Here is a 24,057-nt window from a genome sequence, read left to right on the forward strand (position 1 = left end):
GAATTCGTTCATGTTGTTGAAAATTTGTAAACTTAACTAAAGCAGTTACACTAATTTACCTGTACGTGTAAAATATGTAAAATAGAAAATTACTATTTAAATATATTTGTAGCCAAAATCTTATGTTAAAATTTTAATATAAGCTCAGCATTAATTTACAGGGCTACAGTAATATCCATCAAAGTTAGATTATTGTGATACAAAAATCTAATATGCCAAACCTTCAATGAACGATTCCATTATTTGAATTGTTGGTAAATACCTATTTTTCTTTTAACGTGTTTCTGTAGTAAAACTCAAGAAACAGAGGACACTGTCTTATTTTTCAGTACATTAGAATTATTTCTGTGGAGGAAAATTCTTACATTCATTTACAACTTTTGATTATAAAAAATTTCAAACACACAAAAGTAGATAGTTTCAACAATTAGCAACTTATATTAATTACCAATCAACTTAATTAACTATCTTGTTTTATCTATATTCTACCTTTTTTCTTCCCCTTCCTGTTATTTTGAAGCAAATTATATTTCATTTATAAAACATTTCACTATGCATCTCTAAAATATAAGGATTCATTAAAAATATTATACTTAATATTTAATATGTAAATATATTATAAATATACAAATATGTTTAAATATGTTATATATTATATATAAATACATTAAATAAACATATATAAATATAATACATAATATATTTAAGTTTGCTTGTTTGTTTGACCTAGGACTCAACGTGTATAGATTGCAGTTAGTTAATTTTTTGTTTCTTAAGTCATAGTTTTTAATGCATAGTTTTCACCTCCATTTCTTTGATTTTTTTCTTTGCCATTGATTCACTGAAGACATGGGGTCTTTCATCCTGTAGAGCCTCCCATAGTGAATTTTTGCTGATATTAGTGCTTTAAAACAAATTACAAAAACTTTCTTAGGAAGGAAGACAGAAGGAAGTAAAGATGCAGAAAAAGCAAACTGCAGGATTGAACCTGGAAATGCCAAGTCTGCCTCATGCTGGTAATGTCCTCAAGTACTTCTGCCCTTCTCTGTGTTGGTGAAAGACCACTACCGTTAGAAAACAGGCCAGTCCTCCTTCTTTACTCCCTATTTATGGAGCTCAACTTCTGCAGTGTTTGGTTCCAAGGCCTTTTTACTTGGGGCAGAAGAAATCTTGGGCCTGTGCAGCTTCTACTTTCTATAGCAGTAAATCTCATGGTTTAGAAGAATAGCTCTGGCTTTTGGTGAGGCATGAATTAATTGATAGGATTTAGGTTAAACATCAAGAATAGATTTATTAATTCTAGTGAGAACTGAAAGTGGGGATACTGTCTTGTCATCAGAGTAATTATTACAAGAAATTATCAGTGCCTGCCACATTGTAAGGTACACACCGTACATTTGGTTGGATGTCTGGATCGCCTGAGAGCCTTTGCAATTTACCATGCTCCTTAATCTACAGTTAGAAATTAGTGATATGAGGACTAAACCTGGGAGATAGAGTTGTGAAGACCTACTTGCCACATGCCAACTTTTTCTACCGTTCGGAAAATAAGGAGTTTTCCTGCATTTTGGCATTTCTAGTTTTCTTAAGAGCTGTCATTGGACCTGAAAACATAACTTGATTATATATGGTAATTAAATAGATATAATTTATGGCATCTTAGCTACCCATATATATTTCAAACAACTTCCTTTCTACTTCCAAACTATAATTAGGATGATTTTCTGTCAGTCCACAAAACTTATATATTCCTTTATTTGTTCATTTAAAAGCATTTATTGAGCTCCTACCATGTACCAATTTTTGTACGAGGCCCTGGGAATTTAGAGATAATATATATAACCCCTTTTAAGGGGTTAACAGACAAGTGGAAAGATGAATGAGTAAATAAGCAGTTGCATTCTGCCTTCTGTATGATTTTCTGAAGGTTAGAGAGTTGTGGGAGCAGAGAAGACCCATTATTTAACCCAGCTGAGCAATCAGGGTGAGCTCTCTGGGGGAGGTGCTGTCTGAGCTCTGTTTTGAGAGTGAGTAGGGATTGGCCAGATTAAAGGAAGAGGACAAGCATATCAAACCCAAGGGGCAGCAAATACATAGGCATGTGCGAGTCAGAACACGTTTTTGTTAATTGCAAATCCTTAGGATTTAAGGGACAGATGAGGTAAAACAGGAAAGCAGGTAGTAGATGTTGCAGCACCTCCTGATTTGCTGAGGAATTTGGACTTTGTCCTAAAGGCAATCTAAGGATTTCAGTAAGGAGAGTTAATTGATCAGATTTTCATTATGTGGGATAATCCTCATTGTTAGAAATAAGTAATTTTAATTTCAAAGAGTAAGTGAATGGGTTGTTTAATTCATAGGTAAATGCCAATTCACATACTCATTAAGCTTCATAAGAACTTAGTTACTAAGTAGACTGAAAATACCATATAACCGAATTAATAGTTATTAAGCATTGAGAACAATGCTGGGCATATTGTAAATACTATATGTTAAACAACATAAACTCAACTCAGGCTGCTTGAGTACTATTTAGAAATTTTATGACATCGTTTTATCGTAAAAGTAGTGCCTCAATTACCTGAGTTTAACACATTCCCAAGAGTAAGTTACAAATTACTTAAATTTTCATAACTAAGCGGAATCTAACTAACAATACAAGAGACAGAAGAGAACGTATAGGTCATCTAAAATCAGGAATTACTTCTGTCTAGTAAGATCCAGCCATTTACCCAGAGTAAGGAAACCAGTTTTGTATTACTTAGTGTTTTAGAAACCTCACAAGAACTATGGTGATACGAAACACCTTAGTTTAACTTCTAATGTGTTTTTATTTCAGTTTCATCACTACATGAGATAGAACACATATTTTTGGATGAAATTTAGATTTTAGTTTTATGGAAATTCTGGCAACTTGAAATGAAATAATAATTCTGTTGATATGAGTCCGTATTGTAAAAGATTTCTTTACTATATGGGCAGTTACTTGAATGCATACTTTATTTTTATCCCAAGTGGGATGATCAGTTCATGCTGAAAGCTTATGCCATAAAGTCCTAAAAATGGTAGTCAAAGAAATCACATTTGATTGCGGGTAACCTTGTTATCCTCTAGGGTGTCTACCTACTATTAATTTCAGTCTTGTAAATGAGCACTCAACTGTAATATTCAAAATCTTTAGTCTTTCCTTTTTCTTCTAACTTGAAATTATTTGTGCTGAAGGAATTGTATGTTTGCAGATAAAAGGATAGAACATTTTAAACTGGACACCTATATGGATAAGATATCACCTATTGAGTCTTACCGATGGTTTGATCTGATAATCACATAATTGCTGTTTTTAAAAATAAGCACCATAATGAGCATTCCTTTTTTGCTAGCCACACATGACAGATTTACAGTAGCATCAAAGATAGATTATTTGGTGTTTTATTTTGTTATGTGGTCACCTCATAAGTTTTCAATAATTTATTTTTTACCCAGTGACTACATTTCTCTACAAATAGCAGAATTTCTTTTTGTCAGAAGTCTTTGTTGTCATTGGATAGATGGGCTGCTTATTTCTTTACCTCTTTCTCTGAAAATTGTTGTTGCTTGTCAAGTAGTCAATCAGGTGCCAACCACATAGACCTACAAATTATCATAGTTTTGATAATCAGTAAAGAATGGGGAAAGTGCAAGATGGTAGTAAGATGGCAAGCAGTAGGATTGCTCCATTTTTATGATTATATTTATACATATGCCTAAGCATGGATGAGCTGTACTTAAAATTGTGCTGTTTCACTTGGGAGCACTGAGTCAGCTTGACGGTAAATTGTCTGGAAGTACTGCTTCTCTGGTGGAAAAAGACTCCTAGGAATTACAGCTTTAGAAGTATTTTGCAAGGATAGCACAAACATTGTTTCTACTTACTATGCATTTGTTAAACCTAAGTAGCTCAATATTGATAAAGGTTTGCCACCAATCAAAACTTTGTTCTACTGCCATAAGTAGGAAGGAGACATTTCTTAGTGCATTTTTATTCCCCTAGCAACGTCTTCTCTTACAGTTAAATAGTTGAAAATGAAATTAAGAATCGTAAGCATTTCCCTGTCTTGTTTTTACTCGATGAGATCTCAATTCGTATATATTTTTTGGGAGGCATCTTTGAAATTCTGCCCAATGATTTTACTGTGCACAAAAAGAACCTGTCTTTCATAGCTTTTTTTTGTAGCTACACATGGAAAATTATTAATTACTCTAAGAGCTTATGGATTGATAAAAATGTTCTTAGTTTTATTTGCTTTCTCATACTTCAAAGAATGTCAAGCAGTCTATCATTTTTAATGATTAGAGCCCCTCCTGCAAGTACATGGAGGGAGGTCTGCTTCCTTGTTATGATGCACTAAGAGCAGGAATCTAAAAGGTCTGTAATACTCTGTAGCTCCCACAGAGCTCAGATAGGGCAACCTTTATCATTAAGTATCATGGATAAGCCCCAAAGGGAAAAAGGATGTTAACAAGAAGAGAGGGGAGAGCAGAAGAAAAGGAAGAGACCTAGAGAAAATAGTGAGAAGAAGGAAGGAAAGAGAAATCAGGAAAAGAGAGAAATATAATAGTATTGTCATATGTTATAGTGTATACTAAAATATTTAATCTACGATAGGTTACTTTTTATGTGCGGAGCAGTTTTCCGAGTACTTGATATACATTAACTCATTGTATCCTCACAAGAATCATGTGATAGGTAATATTTATCAGCTGAAAAATTACCAAGCTGGTAGGTAGTTGAGAGGCAGCTTGAACCCAGGTACTTCAGCTTCACTGCCCTGCCTATGTGCTTAGCCACTGTGCTAAACTGGCCCTGTGGGTAGGGGACCACCAACATTTCTTTAGATGTTATTCAGTAGCACTAGAGTCAAAGATTTCTTCCATCTGCTCCAATGGAACTATGTATTTCTTACAGTGCTTGAAAAAATATTTTTAAAGTTACATAGTAGTGAAAAGCTTGAATAACACAGTAGGGATTCATTTCTACTACCTTGAGAATGTGAATGGAATATGGAAAGATATTTAACATCTACAAGGTGAAAATACCACTTGAAGGATGTATGTTTGGTTTATTCTGGAACTGGATGTGTACATTGATTATTATAATCTTTGTAAATCAAAGATTTTAGTATTCAGCAGTCAACACCAAAATTACATATGCTCTTTTGTGGTCAAAGTTTTATAAAAGAGAAACATCAAATGCTAAACAGCGATCTATACTCATATGTCCTTCTCCAAAAGAAAAGGTATGAAATATCTTCCATGTCTTTATAGAATAAGTAGCCTCAGAGTGCCAGATGTCAGAGCATTCAGGTAAAAGATACATAATCAATCAATAACAACCAAACACAGTAGCTTCTGAAAACATCTACTTGGATGTGTTACTTTAGTGATAAAAGCACTAGAAAGCAAATATTTGTTGAAAGGTGAAAAATGTGAATTAATATTTATTGAATACTTACCGTGTACAAGGGACTGTGCTGAGCGATTTATATTCATTATCTCTATGAGGTAGATATGATTATTATACCCATTTTATCAATGAGATACTGAGGTTTAAGGAAGCTAATTAACCTACCCAAGGCCATACAACTAATAAATAGTAGTATTGAGAAAAGAATTCTTAAAGAAAATGTTAGAAATCCGCATATAATGATTCTTTTTAATTGTTGCTATTTATTTAACACATGGGTATCCATTTATCTGTGTTGGAACATTCCTAATATTATTTTCCTAGGAAGCACTTGGCCCGGCCCAGGTCTTATTTCTGGCCAACTTCATCCAGATGTGGATTGATGTCATAGCTAGCATTTATTATGTTCATTTCTAGAAATGGGTATACTTTCTACTTCTATCTCAGATATACTTTAATCACATGGAAATATCTGAAATCTCTATAAATGGAAGCGAGAATATTTGCACTCTGAGTATTTGCTGGAATTTAATCTGCCGGAAATTCACGTAAAAGAAACTAATTATGGAGAATTATCCTCTATTCCACCATAGTAGCCTGGCCTCATCTCCAGAGATCCTGGGGGGAGGGTAGGGAGGGGAATGGGGCATATTTAAAAAAATCTCCCTAGTGAATTCCAATTTGTTACAGTATTAACTGGTTTCTCAAGAATATGGAGAACATCAGGCATGATGCCTCACTAGGACCAAGAGGAGAAATTTGTCGTGTATCCATATTTCCTCGTTTGAGTTGGATGCTGAAAGTTTCTGGGCAAATTGTGCCCTCCTGCAAGGTAAAAGTGGCATCACGATGCGTAGCTTGCTCATTAGCATGCTTCTTCTCAGCATCTCCATTTCAGTGCAAAAGTCTTTTGAAATATCTTTTGATAAATGAGATTTATCACTCTGGGTAATGAGATCTGTGCAGATTTTCATATGCGTGTTATACTTTGATTAAAAAAAAAGTAATCTTGGGTTTTCTCTGTCCATTTTTCTAAAGTAGTCCCACCCATCCCTGCCTTATCACATTATGTTACTCTGTTGTTTTCCTAACACTTGTTGGCAGTTAACATTCTTTTTAAAGATTGATTTGTTTATTATCTTCTAGCATGGCATCATCACTAGAATGTAAACTATGAGAATAGTGATCTAGTCGGTTTGTTCACGACACGACACATGTCCATTGCCTAGAGGAGTGCTTCACACAGAGTCAGTACTTAATAGATATTTATTGAAGTGACGAATATTCCTTCTCTCTCAGTTTGCTCATCTATGTAAACATTTATTTTATTTTGTAATTGTTCATATAAACAACCTGAAATCCTTTTTTGGAACAAGGTAGAGTTCCAAATGAATAAATGGATGAATAATTTTAGTCTTTTAAAATATTGAATTTAGAGCCTCTTTTGATATTTACAATTATTTTGCACATAATTAAGTAGTTTAGTGTGCTGTATTTTTTAAAATATAAATGCTTCATATATAAAAACTAATTTTAGACTTCTAGGTCGTTTTCTGATTCATTGTTTGAATTGCTTTTAAGATAGAAATCTGTTTTCCTTAGCACAGACTATTATACATAACTTGATTTTGAAAGTAAAATATAAAATACTATGTCGTAATCCAGAAATATCAGCAGTTCTAACTGGAAAGAGAAGGAATAAAGAAGTTAATCTCTTACCCACCCCCTCCATACCTCTGCCCCATGGTCTATTTGTTGTTTGTATTAAAATTTTTCAGAATCTTATTTGTCAGCAAGGGTAAATCAACATTTTTCTTCTGCTTTTTAGAAATTAATTGTATGCCGGGGGATTTTAGCACTTAGCAATTGTTGCCCTTTTGTTACTTTTTTTTTTGGTCCCAAATAGAGAACATTAGATAACTCCGAGAAGGTGGGAAATCAATGATGCTCTCTTGAAGACAGACCTCAAGAGTTCATATTTTGCACATGGTTTAGAATTTTCCTACCCAAGGAAGAACTGGTTGATAGTTTTCTTAGACTTGGTACTGTCTTGTGTCTCTAGGCTTTATGTCTAGTTGGTCACTTTATTTCATTTTTTTCCTTTTAAGTAGGCTTTTTTTTGGGAGAATTGCCTTCATTTCCTCCACTCATGAGGTCAGGATGTTGGGGTCAGGCTGGTACACAGAATTGGGTACTCCTGGTCATAGCTCAAGCTTTTTTCTAAGTGGGATCTCTTTACTTGGATTAGATGGCAGGTACTGCAGAAAGAGCTGCCACTTCACAGAACCTGGTTCTGTGGATTTCCACAAATTGCCTAGTGGATTTTTAATGTCTTTGGAGTATCCTTTCAGGGGTCTGGCTGGGAACCCAGCGTTAGTCGGCTAAGTAACAATCGTACATGTTATGCATGTACTACTTATTATAGCTTAAGCAGCTGCACAAAATAGAAAATGTGAGAACAATTTTGTGGTCCTGAATCAAAACTTTCATCATACATTGCTTTTTCTTTCAAACTTATTTCCTCATAAAAGTACCTTTAGACTTGGACAGATAGTGACTGATAAGACAGTGGGGGAAATTTAAGAAGCATTCTTAAATTGCTGTCACTAAAAGTGAAGTTATTTCTGACTGGATAACTGTCTAGAGAAACGCTGTTTCGAACCATAGTTTATAGCAATTTTTGTTGCTTTTCAGTACCCTCTAGCATAAAAAATGGGGGAAAATGTTGGTGCCAAGATACTGAGAATTCTTATGTAATTTCTGAGTTAAGTTTAGCATAATGTTCTTATATAGTTCTTAATGATCTTGCATAGACAATGTTCTCATTTAATGAAGAAAAAGTACTATTCACTGCTTAACCAATTTAATGTGAAATCTACCTGAGGTCATTGATTAATGAGTTTTTAGGACATTTCTTAAATGTTCTGATTAGGAAATTATGAAGTTTGCAGTTGTCATAGGGTAATGAGGTAAAAATTATTTTATTTTTAATTTACTTGTACAGAAAAACATGGAGTAAGGGCATGCATCCTCATTTTCATTTTTATTTCTTCTCAGCATTGAGCACAGAGCCTCATATAGAGTAAGTTCTCCACAAACAAATGCTGACTGTATCAAGTCATTGATGTCATGACTTACAGAGAGCTCTGTTGTGTTCTCATACCCCTGCATCCCTGTTGGTATATCAGATTTTTCCTGGTCAATTACTTTTTTTCTTTTTTCTTTTTCTTTTTCCTCATTTCCCACTTTCCTGTTGCCTCTTTCCATGTGTAATTTTCCTGTGGACTTAGCCTTGCTCTGTTCACTTTCTCTCTTACCTTTGATTTATTTTATATTTATCCCCCACTCTATGTCTATCAAGTGCCTCTTTTTTTCTTAGCAACTACAGTAAAAACTAGTCCTTGAAAGGTTATTTACATTCAGTGTTGGGAACCATCCCTGCTGCATTTCCTGGAGTTACTTATTTTAGGATTTGGAAAATGTGTTACAGTTCAACAAGCTTTCCATTTTACTACTTACTTTCAAGCCTCTTGTGTGTGTGTGTGTGTGTGTGAGAGAGAGAGAGAGAGAGAGAGAGAGAGAGAGAGAGAGAGAGAGAGAGAGAGAGAGAGAGAGAGAGAGAGAGAGATTTTACTTTGTTTCTTTTGTTATCCTTAAATTGTTCCTTATTCATTCTCTTCTTTTGGTGTGGACTGTTGTGCCCCTTCTACTCTTTACCGTTGGAATAATCATCTTTCTAAAATCATTCTCCTTGTTTTTATTGCTTATAACCCCCCGCATTTAAACACTGAGTTATATGCTCAGTCCATCTTCCACACTTGCTGAGCATGTCACGTCTCAAAGTGTTCCACAGTGATACATTGCCACATTGCTACAGGATTCAGACTCACTATTAAAGAATGATGAGGTACTTTTACAAGTATACTTGCCTCATAAGCTTGACATTAAATCATTTCTGCTTATCGTGTATTGATGTGGGTTGGTGGGGTGGGCATGAAAGCACTGATAACTTGGGTGTGTTAATAGAGGGTGCCTTCAAATAGATAGACTCCAATCTTGGGCTGAAACTTTGTTAGTCATATTTCCATTGTTTGTTTACTGCTTACCACTACCTGATGCCGAGTTGATGCTCAGTAAATATTTATGGTCTGCCTTCGTTTCAATTTTCTGTCTCAAAGATGCAGAAGAAAAGTTCTGTGACCATTTATGTTACTATTTTATATGCTTTGGATATATTTCCAACAGTTACAGTATTTCTTTCCTCTGGACTATTAAGATCTTTTATTGAATAGATTGGACAGGGGCATAGGCCTCCTTCCACATTTATATCTTATCTCTGACCTCCTCTCTTGTTCTCGTTGGCCCAACAGAGCCATCTATATCCGGTATGCCCAGGTTCAGTGAGTCCTATTGCTGTGAGCATCTGAACTGAAATAGCTGTCCCTCTTGCTTTAAGTTTGAGGTAAGATTTGTTAAGAAAGGCAGAGCCATGTTAATAAGGAGAGGGAACACTGGAAAAAATGGTGGGAACTGGGGCAGTGATTGGCACACTATTAAAGCATCATGGCTGCTTTAATCACTAAGACAATATCATTCATGTCAGTTTATAGCCCTGTCTCTCCCAACAAAAATAAATCTAAGCTATTTAACCTCTGTGTGTGACTTTATTCACCAGATTTTGCCATTTGCTGCCTGGAGCTGCATTTTCTTGAGGATAATGATATATGTCTTCTGGGAGAGTGACATAGTATTTTTGATGGATCTGAATTGATATGACATATTCAACCCAGGAATTCCTTTGATATTTGCTCTTGGAGTTTTTATTTTTTAATGTGGTTTTGAATTAAGGACAACATTCTCTTTTTTTTTTCTGTAGATAAGTCCTACATGCATTCTTATCTAATATTTTGTTTTATTTTCTATTTTTCAATTTTTACCTCTCTTTTAGGGACTAAGAAGTTGATATAAAATATTTACTTTCTTTGTTTCTTAGGCAGTAGGTATCACCCATATAGCAATTGTATTCTGTGACATCTTCATGTCTCTAAGAGATCTACACATTTCATTGAAATCAGAAAAAAATGCCACTAGAGAATAGTTGCTTTAGTATAGGTAGAGATCCCAAGGAGGGATGACACACTGAACTGTTTTCAGGCATTTATATCTTAGTGTGAATGAAGGATCTGAAAGTAGATTTAAGTTCTGAAAAGAAAATAAGGGCTTGTGGTGGGGAGGAGGTTTCGCATCAAATTATTAAGATCAAGTAGCTGGCCCACAGAAATGAACTCCTTACCAGTTTTCATGACCAGCTCACCTAGTATAATCTCAGGAATAAAATAATTAATATGTTCATTATATATAGTTTTCTTAGCTTTATTGAGATATAATTCACATATCATAGAATATACCCATTTTATAGTAGTGTACTATTCAAAGTTTATTAGTATATTCAACCAGGTGTGCAACCATCACCTAAGTTAATTTAAAAACATTTCTATTGCCTCAAATAGAAGCCTAATACACATTCCCTAAACTCTCCCCAGTGCTGCCTACCCCTAGTCTGCTTTCTATCTATAGATTTCCCTGTTCTAGGCTTTTCATATAAATAGAATGCTACACTATGTGCTCTTTTGTGACTGGCTTCTTTCACTTAGCATAATCTTTTCATGGTTCATTCATGTTGTAGCATGTATTATTACTTCATTCCTTTTTATTGCTTAATAATATACCATTGTTCCATTACTTAGGTTGCTTCTACTTTTGAGGAATTATACATAATACTATGAACATTTGTGTAAAAGGTTTTGTGTGAACAAGTGAAAATATACACCAAAGATCTAAACGAGTTGTGAAACTGTATACTTTTATCCTTAATACATGCAGCAGTATGCTTTTCATTCTACTTGGTTCTTTTCCATTTTCTAAAAAGTCCTGGCCATTGTGCACTGAAGCAATTTCAGAGCTCTCTAATGGATGATCTGACCTATAGTTTTAAAAACTGCCCTACAGGTGAGCCTAATGCCTACAAGGCAGCTCTTCCTTTGGGCAGCTCAGGTTGAAAAGGTTTTAGAAGGTTGAGTCAACATGTATCTGCCTGATACTGCCAACCATTAATTTTTATTTCTTGTATTTTTCCTGGCAATAGTATTAGAGATGTAGCCCTGATTAGAGATGTATCCATGATTCCTTAGCTATTTTGTGGCCAATAAAATCAACCATGTGAAAATTTCTTTAGGATAACTTTTCTTACCGTTTTTAATTTTAAAAAGCTTAAGCTTTGAAATAGTTTAAACATATAAACAAAAAGTAGAGAGACTAATGTTACAGACACTCTTTTACTCACCACCCAGAGTCAACAAAATTTAGTATTTTCTATTTCGAAGATATAAACATTATAGCTTTAGGTGATGCTCTCGTGCCCTTCCTTTTTCCCTCCCTTCTCAGAGTAAATTATCTTGCAGTTGGTGTCATCTTTCCATGCTTTGTTTTCATACTGTTACTACATAAATATTTATTCATAAACTATATTTATTACTGTTTTGTGTACTTTTTAAATGTACATATTTGGTATCGTATAGATTCTTTTTCCACTCCTCAACTTTGATTTTTAATCTCTTATGTTGAAACAGGTGAAATAATTGAATTCATTCTTTTTTACTGCTATCTGGCTTTCCATTTTGTAAACCTATAATTTATTTATTTTCCCATTAATGGCATTTATAGATCATTTCCAATTTTTTACTGTTATAGGCAGTGTATGCCATTGACATATTCATGTGCATGTGTTTTGGTGGGGCATATTTTTAGAAGTGAAATTGCTGATTCTTAAGGTTTGTACCTTCTCAACTTTTCTACATATTGGCAAATCACACTGTGATATACCAATTTACATTGCACCAGCAGTGCATGAGAATTTCTGTGTATTCTCATCTTTATCATCATTTAGAATCATAAAACTTAAAAAATTTTAACACTGTTATGAGTGTGAAATGGTGTTTGATTATTTTACTTTCTATTTCCCTGACAACGAATGAAATTGAGCACCTTTGGTAATTGTATTTCTTCTTCTGAGTAACCTCATCATATACTTTCCCCATATTTCTAGTGGTATATTTATTTATTTTTTTCTTATTGATATATAGGCATTTAAAATACGTTATGGATTCTTTTCTATTGTTGGTTATCTGTGTTCAAATACTTTTTAAAAATTTTGTAGCTTGTCTGTTTTCATTGTATCTTTTGTTGTAACAAATTAAAAAAATGTTTTTGATGTTATTCATATAGATTCTTTCTTCATGATTCTTTTTGTGTTTGTGTATTACTTTACTACTAAAGACCCTACTATAGTTTTAGAATAATTTTTAATTTTTAGTAAAACAAGACCTTGATATAGTTTTCTTCTTAAAAAAAATATTATAGGATAGTGATTAAGAGTTAGAAGACCTGGAATTAGTCTGCATGGATTCAAAGCCCACCTTTGCCACCTAGCTAACTTGGCACACAATTTCTCAAATTCTGAGTTTTTATACCAATAAAGTAGCAATAAGAATAGTACCTAGCTCATACGTCATGTGAGGATTAGAAGAGATAATACACGCAAATCTTACAGCTGAGCGTTTGGTATATAGTAAGAGATCAATAAATGTTAGCTCTTTTTTTTTTCAGCTCTATAATTATCATTTCTTGGTATAAAACTGGTGTATAGTTTTTAGTATACACAAGTCAGTATTTTCTGATTTCACAAGAGCTGTGATTCACATCAGATGTTCTAGGAGGTAGAACAATTTGGACCCTGGTGCCAATTCTGAGTTTCAGCTTTGGTCTCATTTTGTTTTTCCTAGGAATTTAGCAAACCAAGTTAGTCTTGTTCCCCACGCGGCCTCCCCCCACCCCGCTCCCTCCCCCCGCCCATCCCACATAATATTAGTTCAAATATCAGGTGAGATTTTTTTTTAATTTAATGAGTAACCATGCAACTTTGTTACTTTGAGATGAGAAACATCTCCATATCAGGTAAGACCTCAGTAGTCTGTGTCCTGCATGGGGCTGTTCTCAGCTGGGACGTGAGGAAAGGAAAAGAGATCAGGTCATGAAGAGGTTAAGAGGCAGCAAGGTAAAAGGTTGGACTCACAGTTCCCAAACTAGGCTGTGTTTTGGAATCTATATTTTAAATTGTATTAGAGGATAAGATGCTCCATTTTAATAACCTGTTTTGGTTTCTTTTTTAAAAGCATGTCTTATCTGAAGAGCTTCAAAAATGCAAAAATCTGAAGGAACAGACAGTTGAGGAAGAAAGGGCTCCCAGAATTTTATAGAAGGGAGCAGTTATTACAACAAAGTCCATTCCTCTTCTATGAAAACTAAGATTGCCTTGCATTTGAAATATATTTATTACAATATTGATTTTAAATATAGTTTTTTAAACAACTTTATTGAGATATATTTCATGTACCATAAAAGTTCTCCAAAGCGTACAATTCAGTGGTTTTTAACAGCTTTTAACAAAACTTTTAGTCATTCTTAATTCTGTTTTCTCTTCACTTTTAACATTCTGTTGTTTGTCTCATTGTAAACTAGTTGTGATTATAAGTTCCTTTGCTCTGCTTCTTGTTGAGACAACTCTGGGCCTAGCATTAGATGTAGTCTTCGGCTCAATGGAAGAGCTTCCATTTTTTTGCAGTGGATTCTCATATTTAATAAATATTTTAACACTTAATCAATCGGCCATGTGTTCCTGAATCTCCAACAGTTTTCAACAAACAGTCTTTCTAAAATCTGTTATTCCAAAGTTAATTGTGTTATTTTTCTTTCTCAAGAAATAATTGGATTAGAAGAAGTCCGTATGCTTTTGTTTTAGCATTATATGCTCCCTGCAGAAAGTGTTGAGGAAGAAAGGAGCTCTAAATGCAGATATTATTGCTGGTGGAATTAGTGAAGTGTTTGTGTGTCTGTGTTGAGAGTCTTCACAGAACATCCCATCTCCATAGGGCCACTGGGTCAGTTCAGTCCTCATGTTTCACTCAACGAGAGAAACAGCTACGCTTGTCTCTGCACCTTCTGGCCCTTATACAGTAGGGTATTTTAGTTGTGTTTGAGCTATTAATCATGCCTTTTTATAGCTCCTGTACTCTGCAGTGTGTTTTCACTAGAACTAGAGGTTCTTGATTTCTCTTTTTGTCATCTTATGTTTGAATAATGAGGGAACCGAGAAGATTGCAAATATTTAATAGACTTTGATTCTTGTTCCTTTTGTTATAGAGTTTAAACTTCTGAGTTTTGCAATTAGAATTTTTCCATTGGTTCTTTTATTTTTCAGATTGAGGCTCAATAACTGTTTAGGGTAACACTAACAGAGAGAGAGAGAGAGAGAGAGAGAGAGAGAGAGAGAGAGAGAGAGAGAGATATGGAATTATTTCCTGTGATTTGATCTGTGAACTGACATTTTTAAAATTTACTTCACAAATATTTATTGAGGATCTACTATGTGGCAAGCACTGTCCTGGGACCTTGGGCTACATTAGTGAATTAAAAAAAAACACTCTTTTCTTTCTTCATGGGTCTTACGTTCTAGCAAATAGACAAAAATATAATAAATGATAAATTATGTAGCTTATTAGAAGGTGTTAAATACTATAGAAAGAAAAGAAAAATATTTAGCATGGTAATGGACATTGGGGGTACAAGAAGGGTACAGGAGCTTAGGTTGAAATTTTTAATGGAGTGGTCCATTAGGCCTCACAGAGAAGGTGACATTGGGAAAAGCATTGCTGGAAGTGGAGAGTGAGCCAGAGAGATATCTGAGGAAGAATATTCCAGGACTTGAGAACAGCCAGTACAATGACCCACCCCAGGGTTAGAGCTTGTTTATCAAGTGTGAGTAACATGGCTGCTACTACAAAAAAGATGGGTGACAGAAGGTCTCATTGAAAACTATACTGGGAGAAATATTTGGAATTATCCATATCTCTAGTGGTAGTTGCAGTTTTATTCTCCATTCTCAAAGAATTATATTATCTCACCAAAGAAGAGAGAACAAATTTTCAGTGTGATGGCTGAATTAGTAATTTCCCCTCTCCCCAATATAATGTATTTGCATTCTTCTTTGCAAGACAGGATTACTTCCAAGCACTTAAATGTGCTTCTTTTTTATGTTTTGTACACACATGGCTATGGATCACTTTGTTTTCAGGATGTTTTATCCTATGTAGTGGTAGGTAATTTTAGTACTAAGCTGCCATAAAGTTTACAAAATAGCAAATCGTGTCTACTGTGCCTGACAGATGAGAGGCATAGTTCCAAGTCATCTTTGAACATATCCTGTTTCACAAATGAAGGAAATAGGCCTAAATTGTATTAAGAGAGTTTTGTTAGCTTTTAAGAGATACAATACAATGATTCACCATTGGGATGGACTTCAAATAGGGGTTGATGAACTGTCTCAAGAGCTTATAAAATAGGCTCAACAATTATTTTTTTTAAAGTGGTTTTGAGTAGATGTTTGCTTCTTCACAGGTGGGAATGAATTGCATAACTCATTGGGGTTCCCTAAATCTCAGAATTCTGCCCTTCTCCCTCTGAGCTATGGATAATATATATTTCAAGTCATGTATCCAAGGGACTACCAAATTCACTAACAAGTTTTGGTTAATAAAATGAGCACAGGAACACAGGCTAGAAGTTTTTAAGGAGAGTCAATTAAATACATGTACTGACAGTGGTTAAATTCTACATAACAAAGATAGTGCTATAACTACTAGTGAACTGTCAAAGAAAGAAAACTATTATGGTTATAGTCTTAAGAATTATTTACCATTTTTAGGTAATTACAGTTCGCAAAATAGCTTTTTTCCATATTCTTGTCAGTACTAGTTGTCAGATTTGTTTTACATTTGTAAGTGAGCATAAAATTGGTCCCAAGCAAGGTCCTAAGTTTTGAGACTACAGAGGCACAGAGTTGAGAGTAGAGGATGGTGGTATAGCTGTAAGACATGGACCAAAAAGAGAGAGAGCAACAAAAGAATCGTCATCTGGAAGTTAAAATGGGGAAGCAGGAACAATTCTGTGTCCTAGATGTAATGCGAAATTCTGTTCACACTTGCTCATTATTGTCCAATAATGTTGATGGACCTAGACTTTTCTGTACACTTTACATGTATTCAGTCTTCTCAGCAATCCTCAGAGGTTGGTGCTATTGTTCCATTTACTAAATGGGGAAATGGAGGCACAGAAAGATTAAATAACTTGCCCCAAATCATTCACTTTGGGAAGGGGTGGAGGTAGAATTTGGAATATGAGATTTGGCTCTAGAATCTGGAATCTTAGCTATTGCCCTCTGCAGCTTTTCATAAGTAACTCTTCAGTTATAAAACAGAGGGAAAACTCTTTAGGACAAAAGAGTTTAGCACTGGATTATATTACTGCCTCATACAGTAGTAACATGTTTTTTCCTGACAATAAAAATGCGTAGGCAGAGACTATCTTCCTGCACCTCTATGTGTGCACATGGTGGGGGTGCAGGACTTGGTGGTGTAATGGAGATGGTAGAGCATGCAGGGAAGGCCAGAGAAGGATAAAGAGCTTTGTGGCTGTTTGCTGAGGATGCTGATCCCGGGAGGGTTTTAGTCAGGAGTCCTTCTTTGCTAGGAGGCAGCTTCTAAGAAACTCAGTGGGGGAAATTTAGAACAACTACCTACACACTTCTTAGATATGAATAAATTTTTCTAGAGTATCATTTAATAAATTAATTGAAAAGTGAACTCCATGTTACTTCAAAGTATTCATTTACTTCAGAACAACAGAAATAAAGTATCATAAAATAGAAAGAATGGCTGTGCCCAGTCTTTTTCCTTTGTAAAAGAGAATAAGGATGTATTATAGGAATCCTTTCTTTAACCCAGCATGTCAAATGCATGGAGGCCTCATTAAATGGCTCTAATTTGCCCTCAGTGGAGGCAGCACCCAGAGAGTTTGGTTTATTTAGCCTTACCTCAAAGCATATCAACAGCATAGTGACCTGGGTCATGTATGGAATGTTGAGAACAGTTCAGTGTCCCTGCATGCATGCTCTTTTATTAAGTCTAAGAGTTTAAGCAGAGTGAGTGATGAATGGCTCCAAACTAGCCAGTGGGTCTCACGCCCCACTGTCCTGCCCAAGTAAGGCAGTGGTGTCTTGCAATTCTTTTCGCTTATCCCTTCTGTTTCTAACACAGAGTGGGTCAAGTTCCATCAGTCTTTGACATGAAATTATTTCTATCAAGAGCTGAGTCATGCTAGTGAAGAAAAGAGTGAGACTAAGGATTTTATTTCCTTTTTATATTCAGATACAAAGTCATAAAAATAATTAGAAATTTCCAAAGTTGTGTTGTAGTTTCTTTCTTGTATGAAGATATATTTCAGGGCTAAAGGAGAGTCTACTTTTGATCTGACTTTACATCACTAGACACCATTAGCTTGCCCCAGGTCCAGAAGACTCTTTAGTGATGATCTACGCCCTATGTCCCTCCTTCTATTCAGCTTTTCAGAGCTGGACTCACCAGCACTACAAAGTTAGCTTGTTTCAAGTTGTAATTTTCCATATTACAGTTTGCTACAAGCTTGCCCTGTCATAATGTATATACACATGCACACACACATGCACGTGCAGGCTTTATTGGATATCCAATGGATGTGACTTGATTTGTTGAGTTTCTTTTTGTTTCTTCTAACAATAGTATCTCTTAGAATTTCCTGCTTGCAGAGATTATTTATGGTCAATGTATTTTTAAAAGGCACTTCACTTTAATGGGAAAGTGTTTAGTGGTAAGGATAGGTGACAAGATAGGTCTATTTATTGCAAGGTGAATAGTGACTAGTGCCAATAAATAATAGAGTTGCAAGTAAAAGTAATTTCTAGAGTTTCTTTTCTTACTCTTGTCACCAAGCAAGGGCTCGCTGCCTGAGGCACCCAGAAACCAAAACAAAGACCTCGGTTTTTGAGAAAAGGCCTTTTCGTGAAGTCAATAAGTAAGAAGACAGGAGGCAAGGCTTGAATCTGTCTTCTCAATTAAGGGCTTAGGGTAGAATTTAAGGGATTAGAGAAGGACAGGCTGGTATGCTAAAGCACTGATGGGACAGGTTTCAATTGGAGGTCTTTGGAAGTTGACCATTTGTGGTGAGATACCATATGGAGCTTCAGCACCATATCCTCCTGGACAGCGGCCCCATCGTTTCTGAAAGGATTCTGGTGCTGAAGTTCTGCTCAAGTCCCAGCTCTTTGATTCTGTAAGAAGGAGTTGGTACTTTGGTCCTAGGTGTTATATGCGGTCAGATTCTTTCCTCTGTGCATGCTTCGGCTGCATGATCTGTGGTTCTGTTATGTTGTTTCTGAAAAACAACTCAGTATCTGGTTAAAAGCAGAATATGACCAGTTTGAGCTGTTCTTGTGTTACACTCTTACCCAATAGAATAATATCATTATTTGCTACCTCTTATATTTTTCCTAGTAATCTGTTTGAAAATCAGACTCATTTAATTTCTTTAGATTCAGATAATTTGAAGTCAGTATCCCAGAAAGGCTATAGACCAGACAGATGTAATGCCACACATATAACAAAATTTTCTTATTGGGTAATCGGTTTTCTTGTAAACATGAATCATGAATCGATTCTTTCAATTTTCCTATAATTTAAAGGAAAGAGTTATCTTTAGAAGCAGCCTAGAGACTCCAGCTGGTAGTATGTAGAAATCTATCAGTTTAAGAATTTTTGAGGGGTAGGTTCATGCCATACTGAATTTCTGTAGTAGATTCTTGCTGTGCTATAAACTATATTTACATTGAAAGATTCCATGGTTATGAGACATGGTTTCCTCAGAGATGGCTGGCAATCAGTTCTAGTTTTCTCTTTCTCTGACACACACACACACACATACATATTTCCATTCCTTCCTTCTCTTCATAATTATGGTAATTAAAATAACTTGTTTGTGCTTCCTATAAATCTTTATTCTAGTGACTTGGGGAAAAAAAGAAACAACAGAAAGAAGCATTTTGCAGGGGTTTGTGTCTCTGGAATTCTCGCATTTCGTTTCTCAATAAAGAAAGCTTCTGGTGGGTGATTGTCAAGTTACAGATGGAAAAACATTATTTGAATATCCTTGATATTAGAGATTTACTGCCTTTTTTCTTCTTCTGTTAAGCAGGACCTTTGCTCTTGCAATATTTTACTTAGATTATTCCTTGACTATATTCTTGGAAGACTTGGGCAATTGAGGTAGTAAAGAAAGAATCTGGTCCATTTAAAGTTTAGTATGTATATGTATATGTGTATGTATATGTATAGTATATGTGTGAGTGGAGAGTCTTGTAGAATTATGTAGTTTTAGTCTAGTTCTGGGAGAGAAAAGACCTTTTTCTCTATATAAATTGGTTTACCAAAGACAATTCTATGGAATTTCTATTGCCATCTATTCATTATGGGATTTTATTTGGTGATATTTTTGATTTTTCTTTCTTGAAACATTTGGAGCTGAGGCTACTGGCAGTAGCCTCAACTATCAGATGCCTTTGATGTTTATGTAAGGAAGATGAAATTAAGCAAGCAGACAAACAAAAATCCATTGACATAACAGTATTGGGTGAAGTAAATCTTGATGTGAAGAACTCACCAATCTTATTTTTATTCTTTGGACTTGGCCTATTTCTGTTGTTGCCTCCAGAAGAGACTGTGACCCAGCTGGCAGAGACAACTCTTATTTCCAGAACTGCTTTTAAAATTATCTGATTTAGAGTTGAATGGACTGGTTATTCATTCGAGAATGTAATAGCTAAACTGCTTAGTCCTTTTCCCTCTTCTCCTCTTTTTACCTGTCTTAATTTAGCTTTCAGTTACATTAGTCAATAAGATTTATATATTCTTTTGACCATAAACAAAAATTTAAAAATGTTTTCTTCACACCATTATGTAGTACTATTTTCAGTTTGCCTAAAAGGAAAAACAAGATGAAGCATAGAATGTTCTAGTAACTCCACTCTAAATCATATGTCAAGCCAATAGTAGGGCTAGGAAGAGCTTTAATCTTTTCTCCTAAGCCTTTCTTGTGTTAAGAAAGAGTATCAGTTTTCCAGAGCTGATTCATCTCAGGGATTTTGTCTGCTGATTTAGTTGCATCTAAATGTTGGGGTTCTTTGCACTCAGATTTAATTACAGCTCAATATGACTACATATTGTATTGTCCTCAGGCTACTAAATATCTTAAAGGCTTTGACTTTCAGGATTATGTGAGTAAGCGATTTCTTGTTCAGGCCTTAAATTGAAGGCCTAGTAATGGGAGGTTAATGGCTAAGATGATGGAGAGACTGATTTATCAGAAGATAGCTAGAGCATAAATAGGTAATGAGGCTGCCTGACTTCCTGAATGGAGATGAAAAAATTGGAGCCGGTGCCAGTGTCAGCACAGTTTCTCTGACTCCAGCGTGTTGGAGCTGGGGCCACTGGAGACAGGGCCCTTGGCCTCCAAGGAATCACAGAATCTAGGGCTTTCAGTGCTGTTAGAACTGGAACCTCCACAAAGCAGATTCAGAGAATGCCTCTCAAGAGCTCATCTGATCTAAGGAAAGACATTTTTTTTGTGGTATATTTAGCTTTACCTAAAAGTTCCTGGGTACTGATATCTATAAAACAGAGTCTTCGTACTGGGGTAATATATCCTAAAACAAGTCCATTAACTGAACATGTTTATATTATGTTTATATTAATTATAGAATTTTAACGTCAAATAAAGTCAATAGCAAGAACCGGAATTTGAATTAGAGAGCAAGTTCACCTGGAGGAAAATTCCATGGGACTTAGTTACACATTAGACTTACATGGGTAGCTCTTTAAAAAAAATATCATGGGAATTCCAATCTATTGCTCCTTTTCTTTCTATATTTAGGGAAAAAAAGTATGTTGAGAGTCTGCTGTGTATGAGGCAGTGTGGTAAAGTGCTTGTGGAGATGTTTTTGGAAACCTGTAGGCCCTCACTTAATTTATCTGGGGAGACCCCAGATGGAATTCCTTTTCCCTCAGTTTTTGGCTTTCTTTTATTGTCCCCTTTCTTTAAAAACAAAACAAAACAAAACAACTCTTTTATTTGGTTAAACACAGCCACAAAATTCAGGTAGTAAATTTTCAAAAAAAAAAAAGTATAAACTTTACTCGCAAGATATATTCAGTAAGTAGACCATCAGTTTTCAGAGTTAAATATACTTTGTCATAAATCGTGAAGGTAAGAGAAGGGAGCTATTGTTTTTTGAACATCTGTTATCTCTCAAAGGCCTTTATATCCATTTTCTATTATTTTAGGGTAAAGAGTACATTTCTTACATTGGTTTAGAATAGTGGTTCTTAACCTTTGGCCACCCTTAGAATAATATGGGTAGCTCTTTAAAAACTATTGATGCCCAGGGTCCACTTAAGACTAAATGAATCAGCATCTGTGAGTTTGGAGCCCAAGCACTGGTATTTATTTTTAAGCTTCCCGAGCAAGGTTAATGTGCAGCCAGGATTGAGGACCACTGGTTTAGAAGTTCTTCGGCATCTGTATTTCTAGTCTACTTTCCAAAAATAGATGCTTCGCATTTTTTGCCTCAGGAATACAGTATTTCATACAATTCCCTGACCATGCTGGGCCATTTCCCATTTCTGTGCATTTGTTGGTCCTTTTGCCTGAACACTTTTCTTTTCATTGTTGTCTGAGGAGCACTTCCTCAACCTCTGAAACCCTACGGTCAGAGGGCTGCTGTCGTATCTTGTACATATACCTATTATTGGACTTCTAAATATTCTGTGATGATTTGTTCAGTAGCTCCCCTTTTTGACTGTGAGTTTCCTGATACAGGGACCATGTCTAACTCCTCTTTGTATCCCTAGGGCCTGGTATATTTCCCCTGAGGTATGATCAGCATTCCACAAAGGTTGAATGAACTGTAACTTACACTTTTGTTATCATAATAAACCTACAAAGTGTATATTATTTTTGCTCTTTTAGAAGACTTTCAGTTCAGAGACATTAAACAATTTGCCCTAGTTCCATTAATAAATGGAAGACCCAGAATTCAAACCAACTCTCCCTGATTTTAAAGACTGTATTTTTTTGTTTTGTTTTATTTTTTTTTAAATGTCTTGCTGCTAGACAGTGGTTCTTATAATACTAAATGCAGAAGGCTAGATTTTAAGAACAGTTTGGTTAAAGATAATGTGTAAATTAATGCAATATATGATATAGCTTATGAAAACTTTTGGCATGATTGATTTGGCCAGGTGGAAAGGGGAGAGGAATTTAACATAAAGTCATAGACATATGAATAGAAAACACTATTTTTTACATAATATATGCTAATTTATATGCTAGGTAGAACTATTAGGTAGAATCCTCTGTTAACAAATGCCATTGTCATACAGTTCTGCTTCACAAAATTAGTTCCATATCTTAACTGACTAGCCAAAGGAAAGCTATCTTGTTGATGTGGCCTCAACAAATTCTAGAATGAGGAATCTTAATGTTAATAGACATGTAGTTTCAGTCTCAGTGAGCTCTTTTGTTAGGAGTTCACATAAAGCAGTGGACCAATTACAGTGAGGTTATGGTGATTTTGTAATTGGCCTTTTCTGATGTGGAAAAGAAGGGATAATATACACACACATATATGATTTGGTCTTTTGTTTTTTATTGGAGTCGAAGTATTAGACACCAGAAATTACACTTGTATTTTTTCACAACTAAGTTGGAACAATCAAATGCCAAAGGAATATTTAGGATGCAGAATAACTAAAGATTCTGTTATGTGCATTAAAGACTTCTTTTAATAATGTTCATTACTTTCACAATCATCATGTTGCACAATACCTTTTGACGGGCGATATTCCCACCCATTGGTATTCAGTTGCTTTTATTCAGGTTGGGCTTAATTAAAAATCAACATACCTTGCCTTTCTCCTCGTGTCAAAGTTCTGATTTTAACATAAAAGTTTTATTGTCAGCTTTGCTTTAAAAACATAGTTATGAATAAAGGAGTCTTGAAAAGTTCATTTGTATTTGCTCCTTGGGATATGTAGGTTGGCCCTGGTTCATTGGTTTTAGGAGATGTTAGGAGAAAAAGATAGGCTGCCAAGAAGCAAAATGCATAAGGAGCAGGAGGGTTATATTAACTTCCCATTTAAATTTCAGCTACTGCCCATGAATAATAAACAGGCCTCAATCTGGGGATTATATCAGGTTCTTCTGGTCCTAAAATTCTATGATTCACTTTCGAAATTTGAAATTAAAATTATCCTTATGTAATCATTGATTTATTATGTTTTCTTGCCATCTGGATAGTTATTTTATATTTTTGCACTTTTCTCCCTCAGTCTTTTGTTTCATAGCTTCTATAAATGTCAGCCTCACTGCTTGTCTCAATCCTAAACACACACACACACACACACACACACACACACACACACACACACTTTACCATACCTATGTCATATTTTTCCTTTAAAAGTTGATTTTCTTGTATATCTTAAGCCATCATTCTTAATTTCTAAAGTTATAATCAGATTGGTCTTAGAACTTGCACTCTGTCAGGTATGGTAAGGTTATTGACTTTTCTGATG

The 24,057-nt window shown here is 35.1% G+C and overlaps 1 protein-coding gene across 18 annotated transcripts in view; it reads left to right on the plus strand.

Annotated features, from left to right (window-relative positions):
• The window catches only part of ADAM22 (ADAM metallopeptidase domain 22), a 207,978-nt gene that overhangs the window by 1,796 nt on the left and 182,125 nt on the right, over positions 1 to 24,057 (plus strand). The window lies entirely within an intron of this gene.

This window comes from Rousettus aegyptiacus, unplaced genomic scaffold, assembly GCF_014176215.1.
Source record: "Rousettus aegyptiacus isolate mRouAeg1 unplaced genomic scaffold, mRouAeg1.p scaffold_m13_p_13, whole genome shotgun sequence".
Classification (NCBI taxonomy): Eukaryota; Metazoa; Chordata; class Mammalia; order Chiroptera; family Pteropodidae; genus Rousettus; species Rousettus aegyptiacus.